The sequence below is a fragment of the Dipteris shenzhenensis genome, chromosome 14 (assembly GCF_047967505.1).
Source record: "Dipteris shenzhenensis isolate YYH24624 ecotype China chromosome 14, Dip_SZ_1.0, whole genome shotgun sequence".
NCBI lineage: Eukaryota > Viridiplantae > Streptophyta > Polypodiopsida > Gleicheniales > Dipteridaceae > Dipteris > Dipteris shenzhenensis.
This window is the reverse complement of record NC_141609.1, coordinates 41253468-41266928: the sequence shown is the minus strand read 5'-3', so window position 1 is coordinate 41266928 and position 13461 is coordinate 41253468. Positions and strand designations below refer to the sequence as shown.

Here is a 13461-nt window from a genome sequence, read left to right as displayed (position 1 = left end):
GATCCTGTCCCACAGTTTCACAAGTACAATCTGAAAGGCATGCAATTAATTGCAGCGGTCTGAAAATGCCAATCACTGGCTACAACAATGTTCTGAGATGGATAGATGCATACATCAGAAATTGCAGCAACTAGCTGCAAATATAAGGAATCCAGAGCACATAGCAAACCTTGAGGAGGTGTGAGGGTGAAGCTAGCCTTGACTGTTAGGATCAAACCTCGCATGTGGCATTGACACAGTGTGCGCAATTAGAATTTAGAATACTCCATGCGATGCTAACCTCTACAGAGTATGTGAGGTGAAAGCTGAAAGAAAACAGAGGAGAATCACTAGACTGTGATGCCACAGTTTCTTGAGTAGAATCTGAAATGCAAGCATTGAATTGCTGCAATCTGAAAATGCCAATCACTGGCTACAACGCTTATCAGAAACTGCAGCAACTAGCCTGCAAACAAGGAATCCACAACACATACACATTGAGGAGGTGAGAGGGTAAAGCTGCCCTCTGATCACTTAGAAAGTTAGGGTAATGCTCATCAGAAACTGCAGCAACTAGCCTGCAAACATAAGGAATCCACAACACATACACATTGAGAGGTGAGAGGGTAAAGCTGCATTGACACAGTGTACTCAGTTAAAGTATACTAACACACATGCATGGATACCATGTTAACATGTGATTGGTTGTCCTAGAGTGTGTGAGGTGGTGAGTGCTTGCTTGTTTGACACTGTAACATACGTGAATACTAGGGCGGTAGTCAGCTAAATAATGGGCCCTGTTAGCCAATAAAGGGTTTCACTAATTGTAGCTACTTTAGTACTTTTCTGTACATTTACGTTTTTATGAGGGCATGCCACATGGCACCCCTGTTGTATTATCCCATATAAGCAATTGGGTGCTAGCCCACTTTTCTAAAACTATATAAGGGGCTTTAGCTGTAATTTCAGGGCATTCAACAGTAATGCAATCACATTTCATTTTATGAGTGTTGGTAGTTTCTAAGCATCATACTATTGGCTACACATGCAAGGACTGCACCTAGCTCCAAGCTAGCCAACCACGTAGGAGCTGCTAAATCCGATGCCCTCTTCCAGTAAGAGTGATCTATCCTCTTCCCTCTACTTCCTTTTTTTCCATTTCTGTTATATAGTTTCATAGTTTCCATAAAATTAGTCACTGTTAGAAGCCTTAGTAGAAGCTATGTTTCAGTGGTATAAGAGCGCCTGGGATTTAATGGTCAATTTTTGTGATCTAACCTTGAAATTTGGAGCACGAGCTCTTGATCCTTGGGCCTACCTCCCTGCAAAAATCTATCACGGACAGGGATTTCTATCTCAAATTGACACGTGTCAGCCTATGATTACCTCCAAATTCCAACCAATGGAATTCCAAGATTTGAGCCAGAATTGCATTGGGTATCAGTGGCGCAGGCAGAATCCTATTTTGCAGCGATGCGGAGATTTGCTGATCCAAAAACTGATTTGCTCACATACAAGGAGTCCCCACAGCTGCTGGAACACCTTTACCAGGTTTGACTTTGATCAAAGCTTTTTTGCCCCTGTTTTCGCCTCGAATCTGTTTTCAGGTAGCGCAATTTAGGGCTTCTCTGCCTACAAACCAAGGCATTTGGGTCTTTAATTCCTAACTGCAATTCCTACTATGCTCTATTCTGCTCATGCCTAAATTGGAGCATTTGAAATTGAGCCCTAATTCAGCCAATTGTGCAAATTGTCGATCTTGGTCCTATTGCGATCATACTTGGGCTCAAAACACTAGGTAAGTTTACTACGAATTTACATGACATGACAATGAATTTCCAAGACATGGGCAAGGAAGTCTACTTATCTGGCATTCAATCTCAGAAATTACAGTTGGAAACAGCCAAACAATTCAGGAGGCTCCTCAAGAAAGTGGTTAGTTTATTTGATTTAAAGGTTGAGGCTGGAAGCAATCAGAAATCCGGTAAGGAGGTCAAAGTAGAGGAAGTTGACATGCTGGGACTGTTACAGCAATATCGGGACGTGTTCAGGGATCCCCTTCCTGGTCTTCCCCTAAGGGAGAAGTGGATCATGCCATTTATTTGGATGAAGGAACTAGACCTATCAAGAAGGCTCCTTACAGGTTATCAAAAGCTGAAAAAGGAGAGGTTGCTAATCAGATTCAGGAGTTGTTGGATAATCGTCAATCTCCGTTTGCCTTCCCTGTTTTGTTAGTGGAAAAGAAAGATGGTACTTTCAGATTATGCATTGACTATAGGAAGCTCAATAAAATAACTATTAAAAACAGATTCCCAATCCCTAGGGTGAATAACTTGTTGGATGAACTAAAGGGATCTAAATACTACCCTAAGATAGACCTCAGGTCAGGGTATCACCAAATAAGAATTAAGGAGGGCAATGAATATAAAACTGCTTTCAGGACAGAAAGATGAATTATGAGTTCAAAGTGATGCCTTTTGGGCTCACTAATGCCCCTCCTACCTTCCAATATATTTCATGAATTAATCCTTGGTCCTTACCTCTCCGAGTTTGTGTTGGTATTCTTTGATGATTTCTTCATATACAGTAGGATTGAAGAGGATTTCTTGGCTTGACATAATTTTACAGAAGATTCATCAAGCATCATACCAAAGGAGCAGCTGCACTTGCTGATTTTCTCAAGAAGGAGCTGTTGTATGGGACCCTTCTGCTCAATCAGCCTTCAATGATCTCAAGAAAGCCCTTATGACAGCCCCAATCTTGACATGTCCAGGTTTTTGAAGACCATTCCTGCTAGAAGTGGAAAAGGCATTCGAAGGTCCTCTGGACGGGCTCAGGTGGTATGGGACGCCTGGGTTAGATAAGGGCCTATGGATAGAATGCCGAACCGGTCCATGATGAAATTCTCTTTTTTTTTGGTATGATTCTCTTTGTTCTAGAGACGTTGCACTCTCAAATGCTCGCTTTAGATCATCACAATCACTGCACTTTGACATTTGTTGCCTTTTTGGGATTTTAACATGTACAAAGCTCTTCTTCCAAAGAGTATACAAATTGTGAAAAGATGTCGGAGCATGCCTTCTCTTATGCATGATCATAAGAGAAGGAGACATTGGTTCGTGAATAGGGAGGCTTATAACGCGATGCGTGATCGCTGAATTCTGGAGCGGACGACAGGCCTTCGATGATTCGGCGATGGTGACACAGAACAGTGTGGAGCGCTAGTCGACGAGCAGCTGGCCCCGTATTTAGGATTTGGACAGCGAGCACGTAAGCTGTGACTGCAGACTGGTCGCAGGAGCGCAGGGGCTTGAACAGTGCGGGAGACTGTTGGCTGGATTTGCATGGAACCAAGAAGGCTGTGACGAAATCGTTGATGACCAGGGAGCTCTCTTTGACCTCCATCAGTTTCGTGTTTTTTTTTCTTCTCGATTTAGTCGGTTGATGCTCTACTTTCATAAACAGGATCTCGTAAAGAATTAGTCTGCATGAAGCTTTGATGCTGTAGCAGGGACATATTATGCTTGAGGTTATGCCTATGTGCTGCAGTCAGAGTTAGTTTGCAGGAGCTTCCCTAGGATAGGGAAAAGCGCTATTTGGGATATATGCCTGTGTCAAATGCCTAGTTAGTGTGCATGTGGGATTGCAGGAATTCCCCAGTATAGGGAATTGTGTCAGAGTGTCAGTACGCTGAATTGCGTCAGTTTGTAAATACAGTTTTCTAGCGGTGTTAAAAAAAACAAAACAAAACAAAACAAAACAAAACACCCATTGAACTGAATGGAAGCAGAAGAAGGGGCTTCCAGGAGGGACCCTGGTGAGTCAGGAGTCCGGCCGACCTAGCAGGTGTCACGCCTAGTAGCTCACACTTTATCTGGTAGGATTGCATTGCTTGAGGATGCCTTGCAACAGTTATTAGCGCAGCAGTTGCAGGCCAATGCAGGGCACTCTGAACTTAGGAGAGCGATACACAGTATATCTGCCAGACCTTCTTGAGAGGAGAAGGGAAAGGCTCCAATGGAACCGGAGTCTAGCGTCCATACAGTTGAGCCTAGGAAGGCTAAAGTGCCAAATATTGCCAATTATAGGCCAGAAAAGTATTCTGGTCGGATGAACGACCGTAGCTCCGATGTCATTGAGACCTGGTTACACAAATGGGACGAGGCGTTCGCCATTTGTGAAATCAGAAATGACATCAAGAAGATCCGTGAGGCCACCCACATGTTTAGTGAGGCAGCGGATCGGTGGTGGATTAAACAACAAAAAGATGGTATAGCATCCACTACCTGGGAGGGGTTTAAAAGAGAGTTCAGGAAACACTTCTTACCTCCTGACGAAGCATCCCGAGCTTGGGATCAATATAGGAACCTTCGTCAGAGAAATTTATTAGTGGCAGAATACACTGATAAGTTTCGAGAGAGTGTAATGAAGGTTGATGAACCCCTGCCTCAATCAATGCAAGTGAAAGATTTCATATTTGGATTGAATGATCGAATAAAAATGGAAGTTCGAGCTAAGTACGCGAACACGTTAGATGATGCAATAGCCATAGCCCTGAATTATGAAGATGCCAAGGGCAGCAGGCCAAGTGGGTTTGCACAGGTCGGAACCCAGTATGGGTATCCAAAGAAATCTGGGTTTAAGAAGAAATGGATTAGCAAAGGGAGTGGTTCTCAGCCGAGTGGTCAAGCCAAGCAGGCGAAACCGGCTGAAACTCCTAAATCAAGTACCACCATTGGAGTGAAAAGGAAAGTAACCCCAATGGCAGCCTGGGCTTGGTCTATGTCTCCCTTAAACCCAGAACAAAGGGAAAAAGCGAGGAGAGAAGGCTTATGTTTTGGTTGCCTTCAGTCTCATCAGTGGAAGGATTGTCCACGTAACAAAGATCGTCGGATGGCTGAGATGGTGATCTCAGAATGCGACGTGGAGATGGAGGGAAGTCCCAGAGCAGAAGAGATGCAGATTCAGCTAGCGGGATCTTCTCAGAGGTTAGTACCTTGTTTGTTACGTGTGTCTGTTGCTAAGTTAGTGACGAGTGCACCTGATAACATCCTATCTAAGCCCGCAGCAACGGGGTATACAGCCTTTAATGATACGGAGTTAATTAAAATGAAAGGGCAAGTAGCTAATCATGATGTCATTGTGTTGTTTGACTCGGCGTCAACTCACAATGTGATTAACTCCAAGCTCGTGAAGAGGCTGAAATTAAAGACAAGTCCATCTGACTATGCGTATACAGTTAGGATGGCAGATGGAAGTTCAACTGAAGTATGGGACCAAAGGGTTACCCAGTTGGAGCTTCGTATTCAGGACTATGCTGAGAAGCTTGATTTTGAAATGACCAAGCTTGCTCATGCAGATATAGCCCTGGGTATGGCGTGGCATTTTAGGAAGAATCCAGCCATTGATTGGAAAAAGCACGTATATTAATTCAAGATGAATGATGTGCTTTATGTCTTGAGAGGTGAGAAAGATATACCTCAGGGACCGTTGGTTTCCGTGATGGAAATCCGAAAAGCTCAAGAAGAGTTTTTATTCCTTTGCACAGCATCGGTAGAGCCGGTTGATGATTCTTCGGCTAGCACTGATGTGACGCAAAGTGGTGACATGGCCAAGCTGGCTAATCTTATAACAGAGGAGTTATCTGAATGTTTTAGGGATGAACTACCTGATGGGTTACCTCCAGAGCGGAAAGTTCAGCATATGATTGAACTGATCCCGGGGGCAGAACCTGTAAATAGACCTCCCTATAGAATGAGTTTTACTGAAGAGGCGGAGATGCGTAGACAACTGGAAGAATACCTCAAGTTGGGGCAGATTCAACCAAGTTTCTGACCTTTTGCTTTGCCAGTGATATTAAAGAAGAAAAAAGATGATACGTTTCGCCTCTGTATAGATTACGGAGCATTGAATAATATCACTGTTAAGCACAGGTATCCGATGGCTCGGATTGATGATTTGCTAGATGCATTACATGGAGCCGTGATTTTCAGCAAGATAGATCTTAAGTGTGGCTACCATCAGATCCGGATTAGAGCCGAGGATGTGCATAAAACCGCTTTCAGAAGCAGGTTTGGTCATTATGAGTTTTTGGTAATGCCCTTCGGAATTACCAATGCTCCAGCGACACTCGTCATGCTTATGAACGATTTACTACGTCCGTATATCGGAAAGTTCGTAGTACATTTTATTGACGATATCCTGATATTCAGTAAAAGTATTACTGAGCATCGTGAACACTTAAGAATAGTGTTCAGTACTTTGAGGAAAGCCAGTCTTTATGTAAATAAAAAGAAAACTATACTGTGTATGGTTAGGCTTGAATATTTAGGATTCATAATTACTCCACAGGGGGTAGAAATGGATCCGACGAAAGTGGCTGCGATACTGACTTGGCCAATCCCTCAGAGTCTGACCGCGTTGCGATTATTCTTGGGATTTGTCCAGTTTTATAGAAGGCATATCAAAGGATATTTCGAAATAGTATCGCCATTGACTGATCTGACCTCAGATAAAGTACCTTTTATATGGGGACAGAATCAACAAGAAAGTTTTAACACCATAAAACAAGATGTGGTCACAGGACCGGTGTTAAAAATAGTTGATCCCCAGAAACCGTTGTTCCTGGAAACCGATGCAAGTGGCATTGCGGTAGGAGCAGTTCTCCTTCAAGAGGGAAGGCCAGTAGCCTTTGAAAGCAAGAAGCTTTCTCCCTCTCAAAGGAATTGGCCAACTCATGAATTGGAGTTGTATGCTGTTATCCATGCTTTGAAAACATGGAGGCATTATTTGTATGGTTCAGAGTTTTATGTGGATGTGGATCATGATACTCTGAAACATTTTTGTAAACAGCTTGACTTGAGGGGCCGCCAAGCTAGGTGGGCAGAGCTCATGCAGGAGTTTAATTTAACGATTCGGTACCGAAGAGGAAAAGATAACAAGGTTGCTGATGCGTTGTCTCGCATTATGCACAACCTGAGTTTCACGGTATTAGAGAGTTCTCTAATGACCGAAATTAGAGAAACTCAGAAGGTGGACGAGTTTGTCCAGAGCTTATGGCCTAAAGCTCATGTGTTAAAACCCGGGGAATATGAAAAGGATGGCCTGGCATCCAGAAAAGGCCAAACATATGCAAGATATACCATAAGGGATGGTATGCTAGAAAGAAATGGCAAGGTTGTAGTACCTAGTTAGAATGGTCTCAGGTAGAGAGTCATTCGATAGTGCCATGATAGCCCGTGTGCGGGACATCCAGGGGTCGAGAAGACATATGATCTCGTGAAGCGAGATTTCTTTTGGCCAAAGATGAAAAAGCATATTCATGAATATGTGACACGGTGTTTCTCGTGTCAGGTAAGTAAGGCCGAGCGGGTGAAGCCACCCGGACTTTTACAGCCCCTGGAAGTGCCAGTAGGTAAGTGGGAGAGCATTTCCATGGACTTTATTGTAGGGCTGCCTACGACACAAGGAGGGTATGATTCTATCCTTGTGGTGGTTGATCGTCTAACCAAGATGGCTCACTTCATTCTGACTAGAGAGTCTGTTAGTGCCCCGCAAGTGGCGGATTTGTTTATTAGACATATATTTCGTCTGCATGGATTGCCTAGATCCATAGTGTCAGATAGAGATGTGAGATTTACCGGTCATTTTTGGACAGCGGTATTTGAGACACTAAGGACTGAGTTGGGAATGAGTAGTGGGGATCATCCTGAGACGGATGGTCAGACGGAGAGAGTCAACCAGGCTTTAGAGGATATGCTGAGGGCATATGTGTCATTGAGGCAACATACATGGGACAAGTGGTTGCCATTGTTGGAGTTTGCCTACAATGATAGAAAACATTCCTCTACAGCGTTCAGTCCGTTTGAGCTGAACTATGGTTATAGACTAGCAAATCCAACTATAGTTGGAATACCTCAGAAAGTGCCTAGTGCCGCGAACTTTGTGGTTCAGATGCGGGAGATGCTAGCACTTGCGAGAGCTAATATCCACCAGACTATGGATAGAGCCAAGGTGTATGCGAATGAAAACCGGTCTATAAGAGTATTTAAGGAAGGAGAAAAAGTTTTTCTCAGAGTTCCTTCGCACTCGAAGTCATTGACTTCAGGAGAGTGTGCTAAGTTATCACCTCGATACTGTGGGCGGTGGTTAATTCTAAAGAGAATAGGCAACATAGCCTATAAATTAGAATTGTCACAGGGGTGTAAATCCAACTATAGTTGGAATACCTCAGAAAGTGCCTAGTGCCGCGAACTTTGTGGTTCAGATGCGGGAGATGCTAGCACTTGCGAGAGCTAATATCCACTAGACTATGGATAGAGCCAAGGTGTATGCGGATGAAAACCGGTCTATAAGAGTATTTAAGGAAGGAGAAAAAGTTTTTCTCAGAGTTCCTTCGCACTCGAAGTCATTGACTTCAGGAGAGTGTGCTAGGTTATCACCTCGATACTGTGGGCCGTGGTTAATTCTAAAGAGAATAGGCAACATAGCCTATAAATTAGAATTGTCACAGGGGTGTAAGGTGCACCCGGTTTTTCATGTTTCGCGCTTAAAGAAATTTTTACATACAGGTGACTCACTAATCGAAGGTGTGGTTTTGTTTCAGGAGATAGAGGATAATGCGAGGCGCAAACCAACAAGAATCCTGGACCGAGGAACAATGCAAATACGAAATCGGAAGATACCCACGGTGTTGGTTGCATGGCATGGTCAGCCTCTATCCGAAGCTACCTGGGAATCCGTATACCAGTTGCGGAGAGTGTTCCCAGATTTTATCATCGAGGACGCTGATGTCTGAAGAGGGAAGGAATGTTACGCTCTAGCCGAGGTAGCATGACCTCGGAAGAATCAGTCGACATTTCTTTTAAAGGATCTATGTTTGTAATTATTTGTTTGCGCTTCATGTAAATGATCGGGAGGGAATTAATGTCAAGGTCCTAGGTGAGGGTTGATAGCACCAGACTAGGTGGATCTAAGGCTAAGGGCCTAATGCAAGGAATGTGCCTAGGGGCAAAAGATATTAATGCATCCCAAGAGAGGGGTGAAATGTTGCATTAGGAAGGCCCTGTGATGATGACATGTGGCATCTAGATCCATCTAGGGAGATGGGGCTTGTTGAAGCTAGAGAGAGAAGAGAATGTGATTTTCACTTATGGTTTTTCTGATCTGAATTCTCTGTCAGCTCGTCAGCTTCAGCAAGGTTGGCTGGGAGAAAAGAATAGGTGCTGCTCCCGTGATTTGCAGTAGGAATTAGTTGTGTTGTGTTACAGCATGTCTCGGTTTGAGGCTTTGTGTGGATATCAGGCTCAATTACCTTCTACAATTTGAGAACAACTCCTTCTTAATCAGCATGCATGGGATGAAGTGGACAGAATGCAAGCCATTTTACAGTTCGTGAAAGATAATCTTGTCAAGGAGTCAGGACAATCTTGAATGAAGGAGTTTGCTGATCCAAAAAGAAGGCATGTTGAATTTCAGGAAGGAGAGTTGTATATCTCAGACTTCACAGATCAACTGCTCCTGTGAGCTTCCCCTCCCTACCGCCGCTCGCTCTACCTCCCCTTAGCTCCTCCCCCCGCCGCGACCACCTCCGCTCCCTTCCCTCCCCCTCCGCCCTCGCCCCCCGCCCCCCCTCCCCCTCACCCGCCGGCCACCTCGCTGCGCCCCTCCCCTCGCCTCGCCTTGCTCTCGCCCCCCCCCCTCGCTGTTCTCTCTCGCCCGCCGCTCCGCTCCAACCCGCCCCCCTCACTGTTCTCCCGCCCCGCCCCGCCGCGCCGCTCCATCTCCCCTCACCCCCGCCGCCCCCTCCCTTCGCCTCTACTCCCCCCTTCTCCCCCGCTCCTTCTCACCTCACCCTCGCCGCCCCCTCCTTACGCCTCCACCCCCCCCCTTCCCCTCGTCTCAGCCGCCCTCTCACCCCCCCTCCGCTCTCATCCACTCCGCCCCCCTCCGCCCCACCTCGCTTCACCCCTCCCCCCCCCTCGCTTCGCCTCACCCCCTCCCTCCCCCGCTCTGCCTCACCCGCCGTCCCCTCTCACCTCACCCGCCCCCCCGCCTCCATTCCGCTCTCCCCGCCCCCCGCTTTACCTCTCCGCCCCCGCCACCCCCCCCCGCCCCCCCGCGCCCCCCCGTTTTTCCCCGCACCCCGATCCCTTCACCCCGCCCTCCGCTCCAACCCCCCCCGCCCCCTCACCCCGCCTCGCCCGCCTCACCCCCAGGCTCCACCTCCCGCTTCGTCCCCCCTTTTTGGGGTGGCAGCCTGTTCATACTCCCCATCGGAAGCTTGCAGTTAGTCTTGGCGGTATGGCGGCCCCCTGCCCGGATCCGGAGGCCCAGTCGGACCCTCCCTCTCCAGATGCCTACCGCGTTATCCTGACAGAGCGACAGTCATCTCGTGTTCAGGAGGTTGCCAGTGACTTTGCGCGTACCTCTGTTTACGGTAGAGTCATTGGTCACTCCCCCTCCAGGTTAGCCATCAGGGACTGGCTCCAGTCCACTCTCCTGCTAGAGGATGGCCATATTGAGGAGGTGGCCCTTATGGGAAGGGGCATCTTCTGGCTCAAACTCTCCACTGAGAAAGCTGCGAGCAACCTGATTGCCAGTTCCCCCACCTCGGTGGATGGGAAGATTATCATGATAGTCCCGTGGTACCGTGGATTCAGCGCAGCGGAGTTCGATGCTCGGTTCCGCATACCTCGACACCCAGTGACACTTGTTTTTCCAGGGCTTGCTGCAGAGTTGCGCCCGATTGTCAGGGACTTGGGCTCCCATTTTGGCTGGGTTATGCACGACACCTTTGCCGACGCGGTGACCACGGCAGGAGCCCCCCGAGTCCGAGTGGCGGTGGCGGATCCTGCGACTCTCCCTGCTGTGATCGAGATTGTGACAGGTGCCGGCAGTATCACCCAGAGCATGATAGTCACCGGACAGCCAGGTCAGTGCCTGCGGTGCCACGGCTTTGGGCACTTCGCGGCTGCTTGTCCACGTTTCGCCAGCTCGTCTCGACCTCCCCCGCCCCCGACCCCTCCGCCCCCACCCCCACCCCCACCCCCTGGACAGCCACGTCAGGAGGAGCCGAGACAGCAGGAGTCGGGTCCAGAGGTAGTGGGCGGTTGGACCGAGGTTAAAAGGAAAAGGGGAAAGAACAAGAAGACTTCGGATAAAGGCAAGGAGGCAGAGGTTACCCTTCCTGCAGCAGCACCCCAGAGACCTGTCAGGCAGCCGCCCCAGGGGTCTGGGAGAGCTTCTTCTTCGACGGCAGCCCGCCCTCCACAGCCTCAGTTCCCCCTCTCTCCCGTTCCCCCGCCCCTTTCCTCCCTGCCCCAGCCCCCTCCCCAGTCTCCCCCCCCCCCCCGTCGCCCGACCCGCAGTTTCAGCCCCCGCCTCCTTTTCCTCAGTCTTCTCTTCCTCCCTCTCAGCCCCAGCTCCAGCTGCACCCCCATCCCCCCCCCCCCCTGGTCCCCCTCGCCTCTCCCTCAGAGTTAGCTGCACCACCGGCTTCCCAGCCGTGTGCAGCCCCCGCTCCACCTCCTCCACCTCCTCCGCCAGTCGCCTCCGTGGAGTCAGAGCTGCCTATCCCTCAGCCTCCTCCCCCTCCCCCCTCGCTGGCAGGACACCCGGAGTCTACACCACCAGTGGAGCAGGCTTCCCTTCCCGCTAGCCCCTCAGTGGTAGACTCAGTTGGGTCTCAGCTCCATGAGAGAGAGCTTCCGCGAGACTTCTACAGATCTGGCCCCTGGGACTACCTGGATGTGGCCGACCTTGGGACCTTCCCGGCTTGTCTCGACATCAGTATTTTCCTGCTCCGCAAAGGGGCGGATGGGAGGATTGGTGCCTTGGCTCCCAGGGATGGCCCTAGCTTCGCTTTCACGTTCCTCAGTGATGGCACCGAGACCTGGACAGACGACTCGGTTTGGGAGGCTCTCAGAGAGCAGACGCACGCCCAGGTGTGTTCCTGGATAGGCCCGTCCGGTGGGCAGCTCCTCGAGACTCAGTGGTCCGAGGGCGACGTGCGCTTGCGGTGGCGTTGCGCCGTCAAACGCTTCCGACTGATAGTGATCCTCCGACCTCCCCTGTCATGGCCTCTCCCCCAGGATGTCAGAGCTTGGTCCCAGCAGAAACTCCGAACCTTCTACGGGATGACCTCTTCAGAGATCTCGAGCTGGCTTGAGAAAGCATTTGCTCATGGCACCAAAGGCCTCTCGCCTTTGCTGAAGGTGTTGAAGAACGGGCAGGACGACCCCGTCTCCCCCTCCAAACCTTCTCATAAGCGGCAGCGCCTCCATTCCGATACGTCTGGTTCTTCGACTTCGACCGCGAGCAGAGAGTTGTTCGCAGCCCCCCTTCCCTCTCCATGAGCTTACACCTCGTATCCTGGAATGTGAACGGGTTTCACTCCTCTGGCACCCGTGGTCCCAGGAAGCTCATTTTGCGGCAGGAACTTCAGCCTGCAGTGATTGGTCGTTTGGATGTACTTCTGCTCCAGGAGCACAAGCTTTCTGTGGCTCATTCCCGTAGCTGCGGGAAGATTCTCCCTGGACGGTCCTACACTTATTGGGAGCCCTCGATCGGCGCTCAGGGGAGGAGTGGGGGTGTCTGTACTTCCGTGTGCGAGCAGTTAGCCCAGGGAGTTTTTGGTCACGGCACGTTGATTCCTGGCCGAGCCCTTTGGGTAGGCCTGGACTTGGAGGGATCCAAAATAGGCATCCTCAACATTTATGCCCCCACAGACCTCCGTTGCAGAGCCACCTTCTGGAGGACACTTACAGGGATTCTTCCAGACATGGATTCCTGGATTGTTGGAGGAGACTTCAACAACCTGGAGACCCTGGAGGACCAGCAGGGCAGAGGCCCGGAGTTCACAGGTATGGCCCAGGCAGAGCAGTCAGCTTGGGACTCTTTCATCTTCGAGACGGGAGGGAGGGACAGTTGGAGAGACCCGTCCTTCCGGCGTTGGCACGGGAGCCTGGACTTCTCTTGGGGCTTCCGCAGGGAAGGAGGCAGACTCCTGGAGAGGCTTGATAGATTTTATGTCAGTGACTGGGCCATCAGCAGAGGCGGCCAGGCGGGTATAGTTCCAGGGACGACACTCTCCGATCATGCGCCTGTGCTCCTTTCCTTAGATTCGGCAGCCCAGACCCTCCCCTCCCGATCATGCAGGATTCCCGACTCCATCTTCTCGAGGGTGGACGTGCGCAGCAGCATATGCAGTCTTTGGGACAGAGATTGGGGGGAGGGCGTGGATCTGGTAGACTCAGTCGCACAGGCTCTGCAGGAGTCTAGCCAGATCTGCCAGCTCGCAGCTTTACAGGTTCGACAGGATTGGTGGGGCAGAGAGAGAGCTCTTCGGAGGGACCTCGCCTCCATTCAGCGACTCCAGCAGGCTTCCCCGGGTTCGGAGGAGCTGCGGATCCAGGCCCTTCGAGCCAGAGCCCTCCTGGAGGAGACATTCCAGCGTCGTTCCGAGTTTTCCTTTCACGCCTC

General features: G+C 49.6%; 1 protein-coding gene across 5 annotated transcripts in view; it reads left to right on the top strand.

Moving 5' to 3' along the window:
- The window catches only part of LNO1 (Nuclear pore complex protein), a 171740-nt gene that overhangs the window by 75338 nt on the left and 82941 nt on the right, over window positions 1–13461 (top strand). The gene's annotated exons all lie outside the window — the stretch shown is intronic.